This window comes from Anser cygnoides, chromosome 3 (genome assembly GCF_040182565.1).
Source record: "Anser cygnoides isolate HZ-2024a breed goose chromosome 3, Taihu_goose_T2T_genome, whole genome shotgun sequence".
In the NCBI taxonomy this organism is placed as follows: domain Eukaryota; kingdom Metazoa; phylum Chordata; class Aves; order Anseriformes; family Anatidae; genus Anser; species Anser cygnoides.
In genome coordinates this window covers 75,789,328-75,812,107 of record NC_089875.1, presented here as the reverse complement: position 1 = coordinate 75,812,107, position 22,780 = coordinate 75,789,328, and the positions used below count along the sequence as shown (strand labels likewise).

At 40.3% G+C, this 22,780-nt stretch overlaps 2 long non-coding RNA genes across 3 annotated transcripts in view; both read right to left on the bottom strand.

The window, feature by feature from the left end:
• Positions 1–10,065: 10,065 nt before the first annotated feature.
• On the bottom strand, positions 10,066–14,048 carry LOC106032559 (uncharacterized). 2 transcript variants are annotated; one of them, XR_010830435.1, is made up of 3 exons: positions 13,514–14,048; positions 12,852–12,994; positions 10,066–12,392 (listed from the first exon to the last, which is right to left on the bottom strand). It is a non-coding gene; the product is annotated as an uncharacterized lncRNA (long non-coding RNA). The 2 variants fall into 2 exon arrangements; XR_010830436.1 differs by having other exon boundaries at positions 12,884–12,994; positions 13,514–14,033.
• A 3,403-nt stretch (positions 14,049–17,451) lies between these two features.
• The window catches only part of LOC106032562 (uncharacterized), a 30,475-nt gene continuing 25,146 nt past the window's right edge, over positions 17,452–22,780 (bottom strand). The window contains exons 3-4 of the long non-coding RNA XR_001204928.3: positions 17,805–17,911; positions 17,452–17,666 (exon numbers count right to left, since the gene is read on the bottom strand). This is a non-coding gene — a long non-coding RNA (uncharacterized lncRNA). The remainder of the gene's footprint in view (positions 17,667–17,804; positions 17,912–22,780) is intronic.

The following is a 22,780-nucleotide window of genomic DNA, read 5'->3' as shown; positions in this document are numbered from 1 at the left end:
TACACACAAAACCGTACAGAGAAGTAAAACTCCTTATTGTTTCACTGCCAGGTCTATATCAAGATACTCCACTTCTTACTGAAGAAGGAGTAAAGAGGTTCCAAGTTCCAGCCCTTTTTGCTGGCTAGCTTTGCCTGAGGGCTGGAATGGTAATTTTTAATTGGTAAAAAAGTTGATTTGTATCCGCATCACAACTTCTGAGGTTTCACCCTAAGTGAGCTGACCAATATACACTCTGCTGTGGGCCCATAGCGATATTTTAGAGCAACTAACTGCTGTCATTATGACTAAAAAAAAAAAAAAAAAAAAAAAAACTTCCCCACATTCCCTTGATATCTGGGAAATTCTAAGGTATTTTCTCAGCTTTTCAATTTGTTTACTGCCTGGAGACAAACATACTTTGAACTTTAATACCTCAGCCATTTTAGAGACAGAGAGGAGAGGAGGCAGAGGGAAGAATTTTTTCGAGACTGAGAAGAAAAGTTTTGAAGCAGTTTTTGTACAGGACTGTTAAGAATCCCAGCTGTGACTGCAATTCACTCACTCTTTGTTCCACTTATGTTTCAATACTATTTTGAAAGGGAAGAAGATGGCTTTGACCACATCTGCTTTTTAAATGTGGTGATCATTTTTCTACACAGAACAAAAAACAATAAAATAAAAGCAACCCCTTGGAGGTAAAGGCTGACCCTCACCTATTTCTTTGCCATCGTACAATCATAAAGTATTTCTTCTTGAACTCCTTTGACAATACATTTGCCTATACATTGTGCCTTTCTTCAGAAATATACTTAATTGTAACATCAGAACCACTTTTAAGCTATGGTAGCATAACTTGGTTCAGATCCTGTGTTAAGAGCTGAGAAACCCAGCTCCTATTTGATTACTGATTCCACATAAGATACATTATTCCTCTGGGCCTCAACTTTCTCACCTGAAAAAAGGAGTTAATGACTCCCACTTTCTAGTAGTACCCTGATGAGAAATCATGTAATGGCACCAAATATTTATTATTAGATATATATCACCAATACTAAAGAAGCTACTAGTGTAAAGCAACATCCTTGAAAATTTCTCACAACTTCATATTTTTTAAATAGTATCATATTGCAAACGACATTGAGATAATGACAATTGAATATTCACACAATTGTCAGGTTAAAACTGATAATATTTAAATATTTACAATAGATTTCTGACAGAGTACAGTGATGCTGGTAATTACCAAATTTGGATTGGCTGAGGACCTACTTACAGTGCTCTGTTATTTATTATTTTGAAGAACCTTATAAACACTGCAGGGAAGGTAACGGTATTTCTGATCTTTTCTCTGAGGCTTCGCATTGCAGTTATCACTTCTATCAGTGTGAAGTGTCAAGACGGTCGCATGGTAGGTAGGAGCCCAAGGGTACGTTCACTTGGGTAATAGCCACAATTACACGTGCAGGTACAGTGTGGGTCCCTACTGCTGGCTCTTCTCTTGCAAAATCATAACTACAGATTAATGTAAGGAACAAGCAGTCTCAACTGCCGATTATATTAAATTTCTTATTGTTTGTGAAGGACTTCAGAGATAAAATTTACTAGGTTTTAGCGCAGACTGGTATCTGCTGATTTACCAGCGGGTAATTTGGAGAATTTAAGATTCTTATAGACCTGATGTCTGAAGGACTGGATAGTATAACTTTTCTCTTTGCTTCCCAGAAACACATCCTTGGAAACCGGCCATTTTGGCTAATTAAGGTCAAAAGCAAGGTAAAGCTCAACCATATCTGTGACCTACACACTCTTCATTCCTCTCCTGGGCCCAGTGGTAGCTATGGCTCAGAGCATTCATTAAATGTTTCAAACATCTGCTGGTGGCCTGAGGTGCAGGACAACCACCTCTGCCAGATCTGCTGCGCCTAGACAGCTGAACACTCTTGGTCTGCTCCATGCCTTCATGGGGAATTGACCTTGATCTGCTTGTGGGTGTACATTTGCACATGATTTCTGGGCCTAGCAGATATGTTTGAGCTTGAGAGTGAATTCAGCTCTCCACAAAAATAAGAGTGTAAAAACATTTGCTGGCAACAACCCTGGTTCACAAGGTTATGTCACTTTCCCATGTCCACAGTCATGTTTTACTCTGGTAGTATAACAACTGGAGATAAGATGCTTCAAATTTGTTTTCACTTCTGTCTTACTAGAGTGCAATGGGATTTCCTTAATCAGAAGCTATTTGCTTTTTCCTAGTGAAACAATATGATGTTACCTTTGAATCACTATTCCATATCTGTTGCATAGTAACGATCATTGATAGATATTGACATACAAACTTAACAAAAATATCACTTAGCAGAAGCGTTATCCAAAAAAACCACCATCTAAATATCCAGGGAAAAAAACAGTTTTTCTGAACACAATACTATAGAGGTTGCATATTTCCTAAATCAAACTTTCTACAATAATATTCGGTCTTTTCTAAAAGTCTCAAAAGATATGTTCTTAATCAAATCATGTTGTTTTCAGAAAACTGAGCTGCTGCATTCTGCTCTGGGGAAAAAATCAGGACAGGATTTATCTTGGAAAAACTTGTATAGATATAGTTGCCCTATGTGTATACAGATAACTCAGTTACACACCCTTTCAGAAAGATTCAGATCATCTGCCTTTGTTTTTGATTGGTGTTGGCAAAGTATAGGCAGTGCTGCAGAACGTTTACTCCTCAACACAGTCAAATCAGGATGGAACCAAATTCAGCTGGTCGCTATGCTTTGGACAACCCAATATTGTGTCATAATTTTAGTGCTTGTATCTGAGTAGAAGTGTAGCTTCTAGCCTGAATCCTAATTCAGAGACAGGGCAAGGCAAGGAGATACCTAAACTAAACCTAATCCTGACATGTTCAATCTGCTAGCCATGACTGGAGCTGTGATGGCTCACAGCAAACAGCAAAGCAGCCACAGTCACATTCCTGCAGGGAGGAGGCAGTACCGAGATCTTGGATAAAGGAGAGGGCAGAGCTGCCTCTCTGTTAGCCTGGTTTCCCATGCTGGCAGTAGTAAACTTGCAGATTTACATTGCTCAGATCAGAAGTGGAAAAGGTCCCTTTACCTTTGGCTGTAACCCTGGGCTGTCAGATCATAGAAGAGATGCACAGAGGTGGACTTCATAACTAAATATGAAGCAAACCACAGGTATAAAAATAGAACTTATCTCCATTCTTCCTTAAAGTTAGGATATTGTGCAGCCAAGAATGAGAGGGAAACAACAGGAGCAGAAAACCTGACACCTGATGGTTAGAGATTACAGTTAAAATTGGAAAAACTTGTACCTTGTCACAGTTCTGAAATTTCCCTCAGCAAATACCTTCAGTTCAGAAGTCCTTTACTGTGCAACTGATAAACTTGCACTTTTAAAGAAAACAACCAAATGTGAACAATTTTTGCAAACATACTAAAAATACTTAGGAACTAAGCACAATGATCCCATTCTCAGTAAAAAAAAAAAAAAAAAAAAAAAAGATACTTCATAGAATATTGTTTGTAAAATAATCTGTAGATCAGAAAAATTCAGAAAATTAAGTACTAACTGCATATAGTAACACCAATATTTTCATAATTACTGGAGATAAACAAGTAGAGAAACAAGGCAGATTAATTATAGAATTGATCTAACTCAACCTTCCAATGAATATACTATCATTACTACAACAACTAATTTAAATGACAAAACTGATACATGACACCTTCTTAGAAGTCCGGTAAAAATCATTACTAATCACATCATTCTGTATTATGGCAAATAGGATGAATAAAAGCTTATTTGTAAAACATTTAGTATAAGCATTTTTCATAGTTCTCCGAATGAAATACAAATAGTCATCACAGTTAAGAGTGAAATGTTTCTAGAAAGAACAGAGCTACACACTCCTAACATAATAATACAAGAGTCATAACTGTGAAAAATTCAAGGTCTACAGCCACATCAGCATGATAGATTTTTTTTTTCTAAACTGAAAAGGAATTCATAATACTCATTAAAACAGGATGTCAACAGGACAGCCATGCCATGGACACAGACATTAGCCATTTTTAAACAGCAGTTGAATAATTCTGTCTTCAGTGCCTTACATTTTTATATTCTGAGGTGATTAAAACTATTCATTTGTGACTTTGACTGGGGTAAAATTCTCATTTACTTCCCAGGAGGGAAGCTGCATTTGCAAAACTTTTGTTTTTTTTTTGCCTTTTCACAATCAACCTAAGAAATTCCTATGTCCATGGAAAGGGCAGGAGCTTTTAAGAAGTCAGGAGAGGAAGAAAATATGTTAGTTAGTTATCCTTAAGAGGGGGCAGAGAATGACATTTTAAAAGGTTAAGTTTGGCAAATTAATTGGCAGCACCAGATGGAGAAATCAGTCCAATAGAACAGGTAACTTTTTCATACAGTTCCAATGCATTCTGCAGTACTTTTCAATTGGCCCCAGTAGCAGCTCCCAGGCTTAGAAGCCTCTCTTCTGGCACGTGAGGAAAAAGGACATTTATTTATTTAGATGAAATGTGTCAAAAATTATATCAACATCTTAGCATGTAGTAATGTCTGGAGGAACAAGAATGAGGATAGCCAACTTCTTTTGAACAGAAGTTATAAGAGCTTTAGGATATTCAGAACAAAGTCTTGTGGGCTTTCATAAGATGACAGAAACAATTTTAAAATCTAATTTTGGCACAGCATGAGTCAATGATATGCCTCCCGGGTTTTACACCATCATCTCCACTAAGCCCATTTTCTCTGCTAGTTATGGCATATTTTTTCAAGCCATTTCCCACCCCTACTTTTCCCTGGATGAAAGACAACAAAGGGTAAAATTCTTATCCTGATATGCCAGAATATACATTTCTAATAGACTTAGTTTCTAAATATCTGTATTTGAGCCTGAGACTGAACATAAAACTTACTCATTTTAAGGGAAAAGCTCCTACTCTCATCATGTATGCTGTTTATGCAACTGGCACTCCACTGACCTCGGTGAAATTTGTCCAGTATAAGAATGCAATGTCTACCTCAAATGCTGAGAAGAAAGCATTTTGCTCCTTCTGAACAGTTTTATATAACAGATACAGGAAAATAATAATAATAATAATATGTACTATGATTATTCCTTTTCAATATTAAGGGATGTTCAATTCAATGCCTCTCCAGAGCAAGGCAAAAAATGTCCTTCTGAATATAAAACACTTAAAGAATTTTGTGGTTGCCAAGCCAGATAACAAGATCTGTCCTTCCCCCAAATAAATTTCCCCAGCACAGAATTATGTCTTATCATTGCAATCATCTAGGAAAAAAAATGCAATTTTGGCAAAAACCTAGAGTTGCTGAAAGCATCTTTAGCGACTCGGTCTTTCCCTAAGAGCTAACGCTCAGTTGTACCATGGCCTGGTGGGTCTCGGATCTAGAGCCTTCCTGTCAGAGGGACGACATGATACAAAGAGTTACTTTGCTGGAATATTACATAAGTAAAAAATGATGATGTCCACTCACATGTGACTGCCACTGCTGACTTGCTGAAAGCTTTCTCTAATGGTTTTAGATAAGAAAGGTATACTAGTCATCATAAGAGCTGTGTATAGATTGTAGAAAGGAAGGATGCTGATCCTCAACCTTGATGGATTTCATTGCACCAAGTCCAGGCTCTCTAGGGCTGACTGACAGGTAAAACCCTACCTTTCTGCAGTTCACACGGGGTCAGTTGAAGTCCAACAAGTTTGATTTATACTCAGAGTAAATAATCAAAAATTTTGTTCACATTTTTAAATTGGGCTAGGAGACGAAAATTCTGCTTCACTGTCTGAAGTATTTTATACTGCCAAGTTCCTTTACCCTAGCAGAAAGTTTCAGCCAAGAGAGAAGGAATAAAAAATCCAGGGAAAATACTATGAGCTTTGACATAGAGAATCCACAGATATGTTAAGAGGAAATACAGTAAAAGGGCTCTTTTGGGTAACTCTGAGAGGCATCTGAAAACTGTAAAAATACGTTCAGTGCAGTTACCACATTTTCCATTTCCCTCTGTACTTTATTTCACTTATGGTAAACAACTTAACGAAAACAAGTTTGGCTATTGCAATTCTATTTCCAAGCATTTTTATTGGCATTCTATTGTACTCATTGTTAAATAACTTTGATTTATGATGTTAGAGGGAGGTGCCACCCTGAAGCCTAATTATCCCCCCTCTGTGCACTTTGTCTGCATGCCAAAAATCTGCAATAAAACATGTGTGTCTTTCATATGTTTGCAATGAGCAGGAGACATATGCAAAGCAGAGCTACATGGAGGCAGTGCTGTTTTGCTCACCCTGCAGAGGCTAGAAGGCAGGTAGGGCTGCCAAAAGCCCTGAGTCCCAGTCTGTCAAGGCCCCAGGAGAGCAATCTGGAAACCCCGTTGGTCTCATTTCCATGGTCCATTTTCACAAGAAAAATTGCCTTCTCACCCAGCTTTTGTATGGCTAAGTGAGCCATGGGAAACTTACTGGGATTTTTTCTTCAGTGCAAGCTGGATGGCACTTTAGTGCACCATTAGCAAGCAACTTTCGTTCGTGGATGCTTCAGCAAAGTGAACCTCGGACTTATGGGCAGTAAATGGGGACTAAGCCCAAAGTTAAATCTAACCAATGTTGTGCTAGAACACTTAATTTCATAGTTCTGTGTGTACATGAGACATTATAGGGCACTTGAATGGATCTTGGAGGTGGATTGCAGCTCAGTTTGAAGTTCTGACACCCCAATGCTTTCAGACAGCTTCAGTTTGCTCAAGCTGCTTTGTCTATGGCTTAGTCTTTGTTGGTACATCTTGACAGGTTTCCTAAATTGGGCAGAAAACCCACTTTGTTTGCCTTTTAAACAAAGAATTAGTGAAACCAAGCAGTGCCAATATTCCAAGCCATGTATGTCTGAAAGGGGTCTTTTTTAGATTTCAGCTTTAACTCCCCAAAACACAGAGAGTGGCAGGTTCAGCTATCCAGAGGTTTCTGAATCTCCCTAAGCTAAAAATAGCCACTGTTACTATTGTCCCTACACTCTACTATATCGTTATGTCCTAACTGTAATTAGAATAAGAATATGCAAATACATTGATTTGTTACTTAGGCTATGAATGCAAGAACGGAGGATTGCATAACCAAGCAATTAATTTACTGTAACCGTCACCATGTGCCTCTGTTAGCAGACATATATAACAGAAAGTTGCAGTAGCATTTTATTTTAACCCCTTCTATTCTCTTTTAAAATGTGTCATGCCCTGGAATTGATACTAAGCTGTGAATATTCTCCAAAGAAAATAATCAGTGGAGATCACCAAGAGTATTAAAATGAGACTAGTCAAAAAAGCAGCTAAGCACAATGAAGGATAGTAAATTAAATGACCTTGTGCTTGTCCTGGTTCCAGTTAGGACAGAGTTAATTTTCCCTCATAGTAGCTGGTAGGGTGCTATGTTTTGGATTAGGATGAGAAGAGCGCTGATAACATGCTGATGTTTTAATTGTTGCAGAGCAGTGCGTACACCAGGCCAAGGACTTTTCGGCTTCTCGCTCTGTCCTGCCAGCGAGCAGGCTAGGGGTACAGCAGGAGCTGGGAGGGGACAGACACAGGACAGCTGACCCAAACTGGCCAAAGGGGTATTCCATACCATCTGACGTCATGCTAAACAATATATAGGGGTGGCTGGCCAGGGTGGGGGGCCGGCTGCTCGGGGATAGGCTGGGCATCGGTCAGCGGGTGGTGAGCAATTGCATTGTGCATCACTTGTTTCTTACACATTATTATTATTAATACTATTATCATTATCACTATTATTATTATTATTGTTATTATTATATTCCTGTCTTAATAAACTGTCTTTATCTCAACTCACCAGCTTCACTTTCCCGTTTCTCTCCCCCATCCCAGAGAGGGAGGGGGGAGGGTGAGCGAACGGCTGTGTGGTGTTTAGCTGCCAGCCGGGTTAAACCACAACAGTGCTCCATTTCCACCTCTGCATCTTTTACCTTCTGTCATTGGGCCAGCCAGTGTGTGACCTAAGAAAGAGGATTCACCACACTGGCAAATGTTGCTACTTCAAATTAAAATGAAATTGTGTTAAAGCAAAGCATGTTATGCAGAGTTGTTTGTTTTTATGATCCAACAGGTACTGTTATTTCCCAAGTGTTTTTCCATCCATTTGCTGATTCACAAAGTTCAGTAACTGCCTTTCACCAAAGGCACCACGGACTGACAATTTCCAGTTATAAGGAGATTAAAAGTAGACGCACACCTTGGAAACACAGTTCACAAAATCCTTTAAAAGTCTTTGAGCCACTCTAGCCAGTCACACTCAGCAAGGAAGCCCAATGGTCAGCCACTACACTTGCTCACCCTAGGTAAGAGATGAGAAACTCTGGAAGCTATTGAACAGTGAATTTTCACAGCAGATCAGCACAAACATATTTAGCACAGAGGTTTCTGTCACTGTGAAATGTCAAACGAAATTGGAGAACGTTCAACAGTTTTCCTGCTCTGCAGTTGTCTTTTGCTTCTTTCTTCCCTGTAGTTTCTCTTTACTGGGTTCCTGTATGCTGCATGGTAAGAAAAGTACCCTTTTATTACACTGCAAGGAATTATTTAAGAGGACTTGACCAAACAAAATTTTGCTGACCTCAGCCTTTTACCCCTGTAGCCTTATAAAGAAGTGATTTAGAATAGCTACACAAAAGAAATAATGAATAAAATTTCTGGTTAGGTAGCTAATCCCCCATGGAGCAGTAAGACTGTAATGTATAAAGGGTCATTGACCTATATTTCCAGCCATATTCCTCAGGATGATAAACACTACAGGAGTCAAAACAACAAAACATAATTAAACAAAATGCCTTCTAACAAGCTGTTTTATGAAGAGTCTGTACATATACACCATTGAAAGCTGAGCATCAACCGAAAATCACAGCCCAGTGGTACATAATATAAGGGCACGATTTCTTTTCTGGGTTAAGAGAAAAGCTTAAGAACACCTGTGAAAACGGGTAGTAAATGTTTGCTTTACTACGATATCCACTGAAATTCCCATCACTTCTTTCTCAGGGTTCAGTAATAGCTGTTTTGGAATCATTCCCAGCAGTATCAGCTCTCGGAGAAGACAATAAAATACCCAATATATATTGTCTGGAACTGCTTTCTCTTGTTATATAAAAGCAAATTAAAAAATAAGACATCAGCCTTGCAAACACGTCTGCATAACTCTCAGTCACCTGGCTCTTATTCACATTTAGACTGTCAATAAGCATGACACTAAGATGTGTATATAGTGTGTTTCGATCATTTGGACCCAAAGCTGTTGAAAAAAAGTTCTGACACCTTTTTCTTCCTCATTATCCTTTTCACACATTAAATATGAATAAAATAACAATTTTTCATATTCATATTTACTTATGTTCCAGTGCAAAAAAAAAAATATTGGAAATTGAGTCCTAAAACATTTAATAATGTAAAATATAATTCGCTTTTTAAGAATTAGTAAGCGAAACATTTACTACATGTTACATAAATTTCTAAAAGAAGGAACAAAATAAATCAAAATTCCAAATAATTCATTGTATGTGAATGAATTAGAAATAACAAAAAATAGTATTGCATTTTTCTCTACTGGTATTGCATAAACTCATATCCTTTAAATATCTACAGCAGTGTAGGTGTAACCATCTGTATATATATATGTTGACGTATACCTACATATCCACATAGTTAAGCTTCAGTAATACTGATTCTTAGAACAATAGGGTTTGATCTTGCACCACTGATTTCAGTGGCAACATGGACAGGCAACCAGAAGGCGGCCTGTGAAGGACATTCATACACAATGCATATGATGATACACTATCTTAGAATGCTGCTAGTTAGACAATACTGAAATATTCTGTTTGGGAAATGAAAAGAAACAAGGAAATCTAACTCAAAAGTACCAAAACTTGAGCTTTTAAATTGTGCTGCAATCTGACTGTGCTTTCATTAAAAAAAAAAAAATGCACGCAGAGGAGGTAGTCATCTTTTATCCATGTTAGTGTGAAAGAGCAGGGTAAATGAATGACATGAGGAATACTTGTCTAGCGTTGCATCTGGCTAACTCTTGTGTATTTTGAAAGCTTTGTTTTCCCCATTTTGAAATTATTCATTACATTGTTCCTCACATGTGTAAAGTTTTTCTAGACTGCTCCCAAACTAGCATTTAATGAAAGCAACTTATTCTGATTGAAGGACCATATCTGCTGCATGCAGAGGTTTGGGGCTCATCTTTCTGACAGCTATATTAAGGCATTTATTTTTGCCCTTTCATGAGGCCTTCGACATCATCTGGTATGGGACTGAGAATCACACAGACGCTCCCTCCTCTGGGGTAGGGAAAAGCAAAGGTGCAATATCAGAAAAGCAAGAACAGAGGTAGGAGGTATGATTTATTCTGCCTTAGTGTAAGACTATCACAAAAGAATGTATTTTTTATAATGTGTCACAACTAGGTTTCTAACAATATAAACAAAATACACAGCAGCCGTGCCAGCAGTGATCATAAATACATGTTTAGCATAGCAGCTGTAATAACTTGCACATCATCATACAAGAACAGATTCTTGTCACACTCTTGTACGTGGAAAAAAATATGCTCTCTAAAATGTTTCACATGAAAATTCAATGCTCCCATTACCAGAGAGCGCAGTTCTCACAGGACAAATAAGACTGCAGTCTGAAAACTATTTTAATAAATCAAAACTAAATACACTGCTGTCTATATTCTCTTCAAAGGCTTATTTTTACTCTGACTCGGGGCTTTGTAGAGCAGATGCAGCAGTGAACATGTGCACACTTTCTATCTCCTTACTCTGCCTCTCTTTTTAAACACAATAGACAGAAAACAAGTAGCACTTGATCACAACAGTCTCCAGTCCCAGAGCATCCACAAAGCTCCTCCTAATCCTACTTCTGCTAATAAATGTAATATGAAGAATAACCAAGTGGAAAGCCCATCCTTATAACAAGTAGCGGATACAATGTGAGCTGGGCTCTACTCCCAGTTCTGCCCTGATGTTTTCTGGGACAACAAACATAGATGTCCTTTTGACTCTCTTAGCCTCCATTTTCTTTTCTATCTTCCATCTTCTTGTTTTAGACCACAAGCATACAGTACCGTGATTTTTGCAGTCTCAAGTTAACTTTAGGAAGGTCAAACTGATGGAATCATTCGAGTTGCAGATATTTACCCTTTTATACCATTGAATAGATCAAATAGTTGTGCTTTCACCTTCTGCTTTCATTTCTTCATACCTACACCTCTCGTGCTTAAGGCCATTTCTTCCCACACTTTGCCTGCCGGGAATCAGCATGTAGGTACAGTATTTTAATTGAAGCCTCTGAATTTGGTTTGCTCAAAAATGTGCAGCATTTCAGCCCAGAAAAACGTGATCCAAAAATGACTGTACTTATATCCCAGATGCTCTGTCATTTGATGACCTTCTTAGGCGGAGCCCTGTAAAATCTACCACTGCCAACTGTAAGGCTGGAGCCATAAACTGGGTCCTGCTGGGATGGACCAAGTATAGATCTTGCTGCAGGCACAACGGTGGTCCAGGGAGCATATCTTGAATGGGAGGCAAAATATTTCTAGGAGAAGTAACACCCCCAGAACTCGCAGCTCACAGGAAAATTCCTTATACTTCTGACCAAAACCACATATAAGCATTCAGCTGATTCCTGTGAATTGGAAATCCTGTTTTGTGATGACCAGAGAAGCAACTACCTGTGTCATATTCTTACATAATTCTATCTGAATTTCTTATCCATGCTGATTAAGAATTTGAAATATACTGCAGCAGAGGAATGAAGCTCTTACTCTCCATGTGAGTAGTTTCTCCTTTCTCCTTAGAATTTTTAATGAGGAATTGCTCACCATGAAAAGGTGCTTAGGATCTTCTCAGCTGCATGTCTTTATTGTTCCAACACTACTTTCACATCTCACTTCTATTCAATATATATTTTACTTTTACAAAGCTGTCTTTTAAGGAATTTCACTTTCTTAATATGACTGGAATCATGTAGGGAAATGTACTGCTCTTCTATGTTTTCTTCTACTGTCAGCACTTCAAATATTAAGCATTTATTCACTCTTGTATTTCTGATTGTTCATTCCAATCTATTTAGTCCTTCTCTTTTCTCCTGGTATCCAGGGAGTCAGGGCTACAGGCTTCTGAAGTCAGTTCAGATGGTTATCTGCAATTTCTCTTTATTGTGCTCTTCGAGGTCAAATCCATTACAGCATGTGCTCAGACTGACTTTCCACACTTAACTCTACCAGCTGTACTGTGACACACTCAGCAGTTCACCTCAGAACCTGTTATCCATAGATACAGCAGATGTTAAACTTGCTACAGAAAAAGAACTTGTTTCCTGCCTGCCCCTCACCTTAAAAGGTCTTGTGGAAATAGGGATATTTTTGATGAAACAGATAATCATACTAGATGCTAATTAGTAACACCACATCTAAAATAATATATATACCCATAGAAATTTCATTCACATAACATACAGCACAGTTACAGTCAAGCAGTTTTATCACATTGGCCATCCCAAATTACTTAGAAATTGTGATTTCTTTCTGTCGTATCATATCAACTCAGAAATAAAAGCACCTCAGCAAATAAAGCTGCTTTAGTATTTGCAGATGATTTATAACAGAAGTTACAGAGCCAAGATAACATTATTTTCTTATGGCCCACAGTCTTGGGTAAATTAGTATATATAAGGCTTTTTTTTTTTAAATACAAGAACAGATTTTAAAAGCATCACAGACTTTCTAATGCTGAAGTAGTCCATCTCAGATACCTGAAATCCACATTCTGCTAGTAGATTGATACATCAGCCTTTTGCATCTGGAGGTGCTTTGTTCTGTTCTTCCTCAATTTTCAGAGGGTGTGGGTTTTTTTTTTTCCAAATCTAATTAAGATGGAGATGATTACAGTCATTAGGACAAAAACAGCAATACTAAGGAAGTAAAGGAATATCAGTCTTCCAAATGAAGATAATGTTCTGAATTTGGATGGCATTTTCAGGTTCCCAGCCTACCAGTGATCAGGAGGGTCCTTCCCCAGTTTCCTGCGCTGAGGAGACTGAGACAGACCTCATACAGAGAGATCAAAAAAGGCTCATACTCAGTTAAATTATGCCAATATTTATCTGTCCCCAAAAGTACAAAAGCAGAAATGGAGAGGAAGAAAAGAAAAAAAAAAAAAAGGCTGACCCACTATACACTAAGAAGAGGTATCTTCTCATGACTGTGATATCTATATTTTGGAAACGCAACTGGCCGCCTATATTTCTAAGGAAAGGTTTTGAATTATTAGTGTCCAGTTATAGATGCCAAAAATGGGGTTAGGGCTGCTTATCTAAAGACATCCTGTCTGTCCCTGCTCAATGCTGCGGTCATCACCCACAAGTAAGTATAAATTCTGATACTCTGTCAGCATTCATCAGTTTCTTCTTCCACAGCCTGGTAATCCCTTTGGTCTTAAAATGGAGGATCCCTATCAATAGTCCAACAGACACCTTGCTAGCAGCAAGGATGGATGGAAAAAAGGAGAGTTAGGGTTTCTAGATAAGCTTACCTTTATCTTTTTCATTCCTTTCACACTGCAAGCTTATCATTCACAGCTGAGGTGGTCATATGTGCCTCAGCTGGGCATGTTCAAAGCTTCTGTACTAACTCTGCAGCTACTTTACCAAAAGCCAGCAGAAGCACCTCAGAGCGTTTTGTGATAAAACAAAGAGAGCAAAAAGCACTGCTAAATGTTAGAAAAGCAAAAAGAAAACCATATGGCCATATCATCGCACAACCATAAAGTTCTTCTCTCACCTGTTCAGAAAAGTGCCTTTGATTTTTAGAAAAAAAGTGCTTTGTATCTCAGAGGTACAGTACAGTAGTTGATTACTATCGTGTAATGTGGCATTTGCTACGATAATGATTTTTTTTTTGTGAATGGCTGAGTCAATAAGCACATAAAATCCTTATATTTTGTCAATGTCTATGTTATTGCTGCCCTTTGGCTGAAGTAATTATACCTTTTTCCTTTTCAGAAAACTTATCCAGTGTTTTCTTTCTCTTTATTGCCACTGCCCTACTTGTATTTAATTACTCAAGCTTTGGAGAGTCTGCTTCTTATTGTTTGCACTCTGATGCTATGAAATGAGCTGCAATAGACTGTCTGATGCACTTGGTCAGAAAAATGGTATCAGTTAGAATTATCTGAATAAATAAGACCCCCAAAAAATCACTTTTATTTTAAATGCATACAGAGATTATTATCCAGAAATATTCATTTCACTAGTATATCATACTCAAGATTATAAATAAATATTAGAGCAGGAAGAAGATATATTTCCTGATCGCTAGAAGGTAAAGAATTAGCTAGCTCTCACTTTGCTGTCCCTTCCAGTTGCGCATGTGTTAGCAAAAGGTCTAAAGTAGGAGATAGGATGGCTGAAATTTCCATAGAGTATACACTGGAGGATTAAGGTATAGAGGGCAGGACCTGGGAGATCAGCATCTGTTCTTTGGCTTTGCCATATACTGCTTGCATGGCCCTAGATAAAACATTGAGTCCTTAAGCCTCAGTTTCCAACAGCAGTTTAAAGGGGTAATATTACTAACTTTCTCCCACACTTCTCTACTTTGATTTTATATTTTCCCAGACACTGTTTGCATACTGCATAGGGGCCACATTTCCAGACCCTGTGAATGATTTTTTTTATACCATGAATAAAAAATGAATTTATTTTAGTCCATAAAAGAAAGTCCCAGTTGAGCAAACTACTGATCCATATATAACTGAAGTCAATGGGGTCACATAAAGTTAGGGATATTATTAAAGACATTTCTGTTTCAGGGCCTTAACCTCTCAGGAACACATTGATTCATAGCTTGAGGTAGTGGTTATTTTGCTCTTTCTTTCAGTGCATGCTTATTTATAAAGATTTTTCTTCCTGATCAGACCTTATGGCCTTTGCAGTGCTGGGTTTCTGCTCAGTAATCCCACCAGATTATAAAGATTTCTAAATATCTAATTAAAAACTTTTACATCTAGCAATTGGATCTGTCAAGGGACTGAAATGAAAGGAACACAAATCTTTTCACTGGCAGCTTAATGGCCTGAAATACAGCTGCAATGTTTAGGAGAATCTGAGTACCATTTATGAATCCCAGTTTAAATGTGGGGAATGATTTTTACCTGTCTTTTGCTTTCAGATTCATTTATGAGCAATAAGGAAGGGGAGAGGAAAGGGTTTTAGGTGGCATAGAAAGAAAAGTAGCAGGACATGTCTTTGAACGGAGCAGCCACAGACAAGGGGACAGATCACACTCAAAGTAAACCAAGTTTTCAGCTCTGCTCATCAATACAGCAAGGAACAAATCATTTGCTGTGATATTTTAATGGTTTGGTAGACCAAACTCAAGACACTCACCTGATGAAAGGCTGTGATGTTCATATAAAATAGGAGTATCTCATTGGCTGTATTAAAGCAGGAAAAGAAAAGCCCAGGAGCAGAAATAAGAGACATACAGCACTATAGGGAGGGAGGAGACTTCTCAGTTGGGAGCCAAGGTCAGAAATGGGTAGGAGGAAGCTGTCACTGCACATACATGTAGATGTATTCAGATAGATGTGCACCCTTCTTGTGCTGGAAGCCAAACACAGGGAACACGGGGTTCCTAGCAAGGAGACACCAACACGCTAGCATAGCTGCATGGCAAGGGCCTTTTAACCCCATTTCACAACTGCCTAGCATTTTCTCATGAGATCAGAGAGCATTAACACTTTTGCTCTTCCATGCTGCAGAGCAGGAAAACGGATCCTGAGATACCTGTTATTCTGGCTTCCAGCTAAAGAGAGCTGAGAAATGTCCATGTGGGTGCTGTGAGTATTGCCAGCACCCATGTAGTGCAAATTCCATGGGTAAGCAAAGGACTTGAGTTTCCATTAGTCTCAAGCTGGCATCTTTCCTGAGCGTAAAAATCCTCTTTTAAAACACTGTTCATTCACCTGCCTTCAAAGAGTGCTAGACTGACACATCACAGGATGAGAGACCCTGCTTGCCTTTCCAAATGCAGCTCACACCATCTGGGAGCAGAGTGATGGCTTTCAGCCTAGCAGACCAGCGGGTTCATAAAGCAGCCCAGGAGTATGACAAGGCATTTCTGCTTTCAGGAGCAACTGAATTTTCCTGGTCAGTTTCAAATGATCTTCTGCTGCTTTGTAATGCACCTGTCAAGAGGTTTAACTGATGTTATGTTTTCTGTGCTCACTTGTATTGACTTTTCTGATAACCTTTACCTAACAAATCATGCATGAAAACTCAATGAACAGATGCTAAACTTTCTTCCTAATAGCCATTCTGCTCCATTTCCTATACCACACGCGTAGATATTTATTGAATATTTAGCAAAAAATCTTTATAATTGCACAGCAGATTTTTATAAATCCTCAGTGTCAGCATGAAGCCCAAGTTTAAAAAAAAAAAAAATGGTGTGGGGGCTCTGTGTGGCCTACAGTATATGACAACCATGGCTTAACAGGCTGGCTTGCATCAGGCTGAGGCATCCATTTGTATGCACACCTCTCACATGAGCATAGATAAGACGATGAGGATGAGATCAGCACAGGGATATTAAGAGCTGCTCAGTAGACACACAGCAGCTTGTTAAACTGCCAAAGCATGATTTTGTGTCTGAGCCAGGCTATGTAACCCGTGCTGGGTATTAATCCAGAGATTTTCCATTACCTGTCTGTCTATATGGGAGTAAGGTGACGTTGTCAGGCTACTAAGCATTGGTCAGTAGCTCCATGAGACTTTTTATTAATTCTTTGTATTACTTCTGCGTATACAGGCTCCACCTGTAATGATGGCTTTGCTGTGTTATGTTAGACATACAGCAATGCCCATCACGGCAGAAGATGGTCTCTGTCTTAAGAGCTGACAAGAGGCAGGTGCAGCTGGTAGAACTGCCTGGCCTAACTTTAACCAATTAAAACTCATTTTGGAGCCTAAGCTGGTTACTTAGGCTCACTTGAGTCAGAGTGAGTGTCAGGTACATAGAAGGGGCATTTTCCAACCTGTCTTAGGCACTTCATTTACCTGTGGTTAATGTCTCCCCCTCCAATGAACACAGAGGGAGCCCAGACAACTAGCTAGATACCCAGTCCTCGTGGGAGCAGAGGTCCAAAAAGAGCATGGAACGGGGACATCACACCTACTTGGTTGATGGAAAGCTGAGGCACAAGGGTAGAACCATCGGCTGAGTTATGTGCTAGTCCCAGACTCGAGCCCAGACCCTTTCAGCAACAAAGCTACAGGCCCTTCTCCTGGCCCTGGCATCACTGGGCAAGAATTCAGCTCCACATAGCTGCAGGAGCCAAGGAGTCCTCTGGGACTGTGCTCAATCCCAAACGGCAGCCACCAGAGCTCTCAGGCGCCTGCAGCTCTCAGCAAAGGAGACCGTGTTCCAGACATCAAATGCGTGGCTGGCTCCCCACGAAGCAGAATAATTCATTACATGTAGAAAGCCAGGAGCTCAGATGCATAGTGCTAACTGCTATTAACCATGGATCAGTGGCTGAAAACAAGAGAGCTGATTTTAAGGAAAGGGAAGAAGAATGAGTGACTGCAACATTACCTGCAATTAATTATCACAGCGGTCAGTTACAAACAACTTCAAGCCATTTCTTGATTTTAATGGCACTGTTAAACCCACCTTCTGGCTAGCTGTGCTGGAATCTCCCAGAGCAGCGTGCCATCTCATTCAGCACTTTGTGGGCTCATATTCAGAGAGCCATTTGGCCTGCAAACTTGCTGGATTATCTGTAAACACAGTGAAAGGAGACAGTTATTGCATGAGACCCAGGGAGTGCACCTGCATGCTAATGAGTTAAATGTCATGACAGAAACGCAAGACCAACGCTCCACCGTACCCTTTAAAAAGAAACCCATTTACTTCTGTAACATTTCAAACAGAAAATTACAGTGTAATTTCTTGTGTCAATACATAATTTATTCTGTAATAAATAACTAAATGCATATTTATTGCACTCCTATTTTAATCCATCTGTTGTGCTGTTCTCAGGTTCTCCCTGCCCTAGATGCATTGTTCAAGTTGGTTATAACATTTTCTGTCTGAGGCTGCTGTACACTTAAAGCTCTGTAGCAATAAAGGTATTCAGACCAAGACATAGCCTCCATTCTCCTCCAAATGCCCCCAGCTTATTTATTTTGCTGTTTTTGTTTTATTTTAACTTAAACTGAAGGTGTTTCTAGTACCAATAAAGAACAAACAGAAAAAAACATCCACTGTAAAGCATATAGGGTTTTTTTCTTTGTTTAGATCTGCTTTGCAACTGTTATAAAAATCAACAATGCCAGTAAAGTTAGGGCTAAAACTGCAGTCAAACTTTGATATTCCCTATATAGTCAGGAATTGCAGAGGCACATAGGGCATGTATGTGGTGGTTTTACCCAGCTGGGCAGCTGAACTCTACCACAACCATTCTCTCACTCCTCCTCCTCAAAGGAAAAGTGGGGAGAAAATACAATGAAAAAGGGCTCAAGGGTTGAGATGAGGACAGGGAGATCCTCAACAATTATCATAACAGACAAAGTAGACTCAGCATAGGGAGATTAATATAATTTATTGTATATCACTAGCAGACCAGAACAGTGAGAAAATAAAAGAAAACTAAAACCACCTTCCCCCCATTCACCCTCTTCCACCTCTTCCCCCTGAGCAGCGCAGGGGAACGGGGAATGGGGGCTGCGGTCAGTCCCTGACACTTCATCTCCACCACTCCTTCACGGTCACTCCCTGCCCCTGCTCCCCGTGGGGTCCCTCCCATGGGATGCCGTCCTTCCCGAACTGATCCTGCGGTGGCTTCCCACAGGCTGCAGCTCTTCAAAAACTGCTCCCACACGGCTCCGTACCACGGGGTCCATCCCCCAGGAGCAAACTGCTCCAGCACGGGTCCCCCACGGGCGGCAGCTCCCCCCAGACCCCCTGCTCCTGCGTGGGCTCCTCTCCACGGGCTGCAGCTCCGGCCCGGGGCCTGCTCCTGCGGGGGCTCTCCATGGGCCGCAGCCTCCTCCAGGCCACATCCACCTGCTCCACCGGGGGCTCCTCCACGGGCTGCAGCGTGGAGATCTGCTCCGTGTGGGACCCATGGGCTGCAGGGGGACAGCCTGCTCCACCAGGGGCCTCTCCACAGGCCGCAGGGGAACTTAGGCTGCATGCCTGGAGCACCTCCTGCCCTCCTGCTGCACTGACCTGGGGGTCTGCAGGGCTGGTTCTCACTCCTCTCTCCCAGCTGCTGTTGCACAGCAGGTTTTTCCCCTTTCTTCAATTGCCCACCCAGAGGCCCACAGAGCATCGCTCCCTGGCTTGGCTCTGGCCAGCAGCAGGTCCCTTTTGGACCCAGCTGGAGCTGGCTCTGGTCACAGATGCCACCCCTGCGGCCCTCTGCTACCAAAACTTTGACACATAAACCCAAATAATGCATAAACTGAACTATGGGTTACAGCAATACTCCACATTTGCAAGCTGATTTCAGACTTCTACAGTGCAGATCCACAGGAACTGAATCTTTTTCTCCTATGGTTTGAGGCTGATTCACTTTGGCAGTGACCAAGAGTTATCATCAGATGGCTACTTGACTACGTAAAATTAGATGGATTTATTCTATTTACATGGTGGACCTATCCTACTTTGTAACTGACAAGCACCTGCAATGCAGAATAACTTCTTACAGATGATACAAACTGGTAACAGTGGGTGAATTTCTAAGTTATAATTATTAGTTTTTAAAATAATGTAAATGACTACGCTTCTCTAGCTCCATTCATGCGTAACCTCAGAGAACTTATATTGTATGTCACCAGAAAATGCCCTGGATGTATTTTTGTGTGTAAGAGAGAAATCTGCCCCACCAAGGCCACACAGAAAATGGGGAGGGCAGAGCAGTGAAGAGGAACCACCTAATCTCCCGTTCAGCCTTGTGCTTACCCCACCAAGGCATTCTTAAAACACAGAAGTGTAAATTCTTACTATAAACTATGCATTTGAAGTTCTAACATTGGTCCTGTTGAAAAACCACCTTTAGAATTAGGTGTTGCCAAAGAGAAAACGTCTTTTTAGTTTAAAAAACATATTGCTTGTGACCCACCCCTGCCTGGCAGCTGTTTCCTCATGTGGGCTTCAGGAGGGTATGAGACCTCATGGAGAGTGATATGGCAGAACCATCAGGGGCTCAGAGCAGGTTTTGTTGTCTGCTCTTCAGACATATTATGCCCTCCCCAGCTCAATATCTGTCCTCCAAGACCACACCCTGGTCCTAACACACAAGTGCAGATTTACCAAAGTGCTAAAGGGTCTTTTTCCCACCCCATCTCCTCATTTTATAAAGGGCAAGGTAGAGCAGGGCAGAGACTGAGAAGGGCACACACCAGTTCCATGGAAGCCCCGTTTCTGCAGACACCACTCCTTGTCCCCCCTCTGCTGCTGCTCTCAAGACGCTTTTGGGCAGAGGGGATGCATGACTGCTTGCCCCACTCTGGCTGACCCACGAGAGGTAGCACTCCCAGGGCAGACTGCTGTGCCTTTGCCGTGTGGATCAAGCCATGCTGCTTCCTGGCCTTTTGGTAAGTCATTTCACAGTACTTTTCCATATGACTGATCCATAGCACCCCCATCTATCCTATGCCTCTGCACTGTGTGGAGGGCTTTTGTTTTAGAAGGAGAAAAGAATAAATTCTCTGCCTTTTTAGAGGTACACAGAGAACATGTGGGAGCACAGACCCTTTCTGCTGCATTCAGATTTGGGAGCAGAAAGCATTTCCACCAAACAGGTTTCCAAACTTGCTCACACGGCAGCAAGGGGGAAATTGTTGATGGAAGCAAAGCTGCATTCCTGCTCATACAACAAAGCTGTGAGGGTACCAACCTCCTCACCATAAGCAGCATACATTTACGGGTCTTTTACAATGCAAACTCCAGTATGTAAATACATACTGAAGGCTTTTGAGACTGAACATTACTGAACCACCATGCTGATGACTCAAAGCAGCTGTAGTCTATTGTGTAAATACATGCACAGGGAATTTTCCAGGTCCTCCTTCAGCACTCTCAGCATGCAAATAGACTGCTTCAACACCCAGCATGAGACGATCATTTCTGATTCTTCTGTTTAGAGAATTCCCCAAAGGTGGCCCTGGACCATCTATTTTTTGGAACAACATCAGTGATATGCACATTTTGCTTGTAAAGAATGAAGCTGTTACTGAATCACGGAGAAAGAAAGCCATCTAACATACTCAGGCCAAAAGAAGACAAGCCCATTCTTACCAGCTAGATATAAATCTCAAACACAGTAGCTTTATATATCCACTGAAAATGCAGATATTGGCTTTGGTATGTAATAGCTGTGCAGATGGAGAAGTCTCCTTGGTGTTTTCACTGCTTCTCTGGAAAATGGGGCATGGCTCTCCCTCGGCTCAGTTTGCTGGCGGGCAGCCCTCGCCCCCCTCCTCTTGCACGCTGTGGTGGATGGCAGTGGGCTCTGGAGGCACGTGGATCTGCCAGTGTGCTCACAGGAACACGTCCTGCTGCTCAGCTGTGTTACCCAAACTAATCCTCCTACAAAAGCCCAGCAAGGAGCTGAGAACTTCAGTATGCCTCTTTGCCTCTGTTAACCCCTCAAAAAACATTATCTGCGAAAAGTATAATGCAACTTGTGCGGGATTGTGGTCCTGGACAGCTCCTATACTCCGGTTTCCTTGCTGCCTAAAAGGGTAACCTAGTTAACTGACTTTATTGAATCTCTTCCTGGGTGCAGGGTGCTGATGCATCAGCTAATAAAAACAGAAGTGAAGCCAGCACTTACATAAAATGACAGTATCAGGAGGAGGCAGGGTGCTTTGTGTTATGTGTCACAGCTCATAACAGAGTGCAGTGGTTGACATCTTTATTAGCTTCATGGTATATGAGTATGTGTGTGCACATATCTATGTGCTTATGTCACAAGGAAAAGGAAGAAAAAAAAGATGTGTAGAAGGTAATGTTAATGTTTATTTCTGTGTACTGTGGATTAAAAAACAATTGTAAAATAGTTACAATTTTAAAATATTTTACTATACATGGACAGCAGTGTCTAGAAGGCTTGAGCAGAATTCTATTTTAATGCTGTTTTACTGAGATTCGTTTTTAAATTACATATTTGAAAATGATTGGCTTAAAGTTTTTACAGATTCTGATGGTAAAATGAAGTCAAGCTACAATCTGCAGAGAAGTACAGTATAAATGAACTAATGAAAACTAATTTCAACCATTTTCTGTAGAGCATAACTGGTAGAACACATCACCTCCAAATGCAAAAATAAAATGATCAGCAAAGACATTATTCACTTAAGACCCACCACAGAGCTAAAGACAAAAGTACATGCTGCTTTTTTAAACAAGTCAGAAATCCATTTCACAGTGTTAATGACCTCTCAATGCCCACTTCATATTTAATCAACAAGCTACTAACAATTTAAAAAAAAAAAAAAGCATTTGATGTTGATCATATCCTTCTGTTGTTCAGTTGGGTGAATCAAGTATAAAAGAGAAAATTCTGAAATCTAACGAGTGTGACTACTCAAAGCTAAACATACTCTAAACTGTTCAGTGAGACCAAAGCGAAGGTGAAT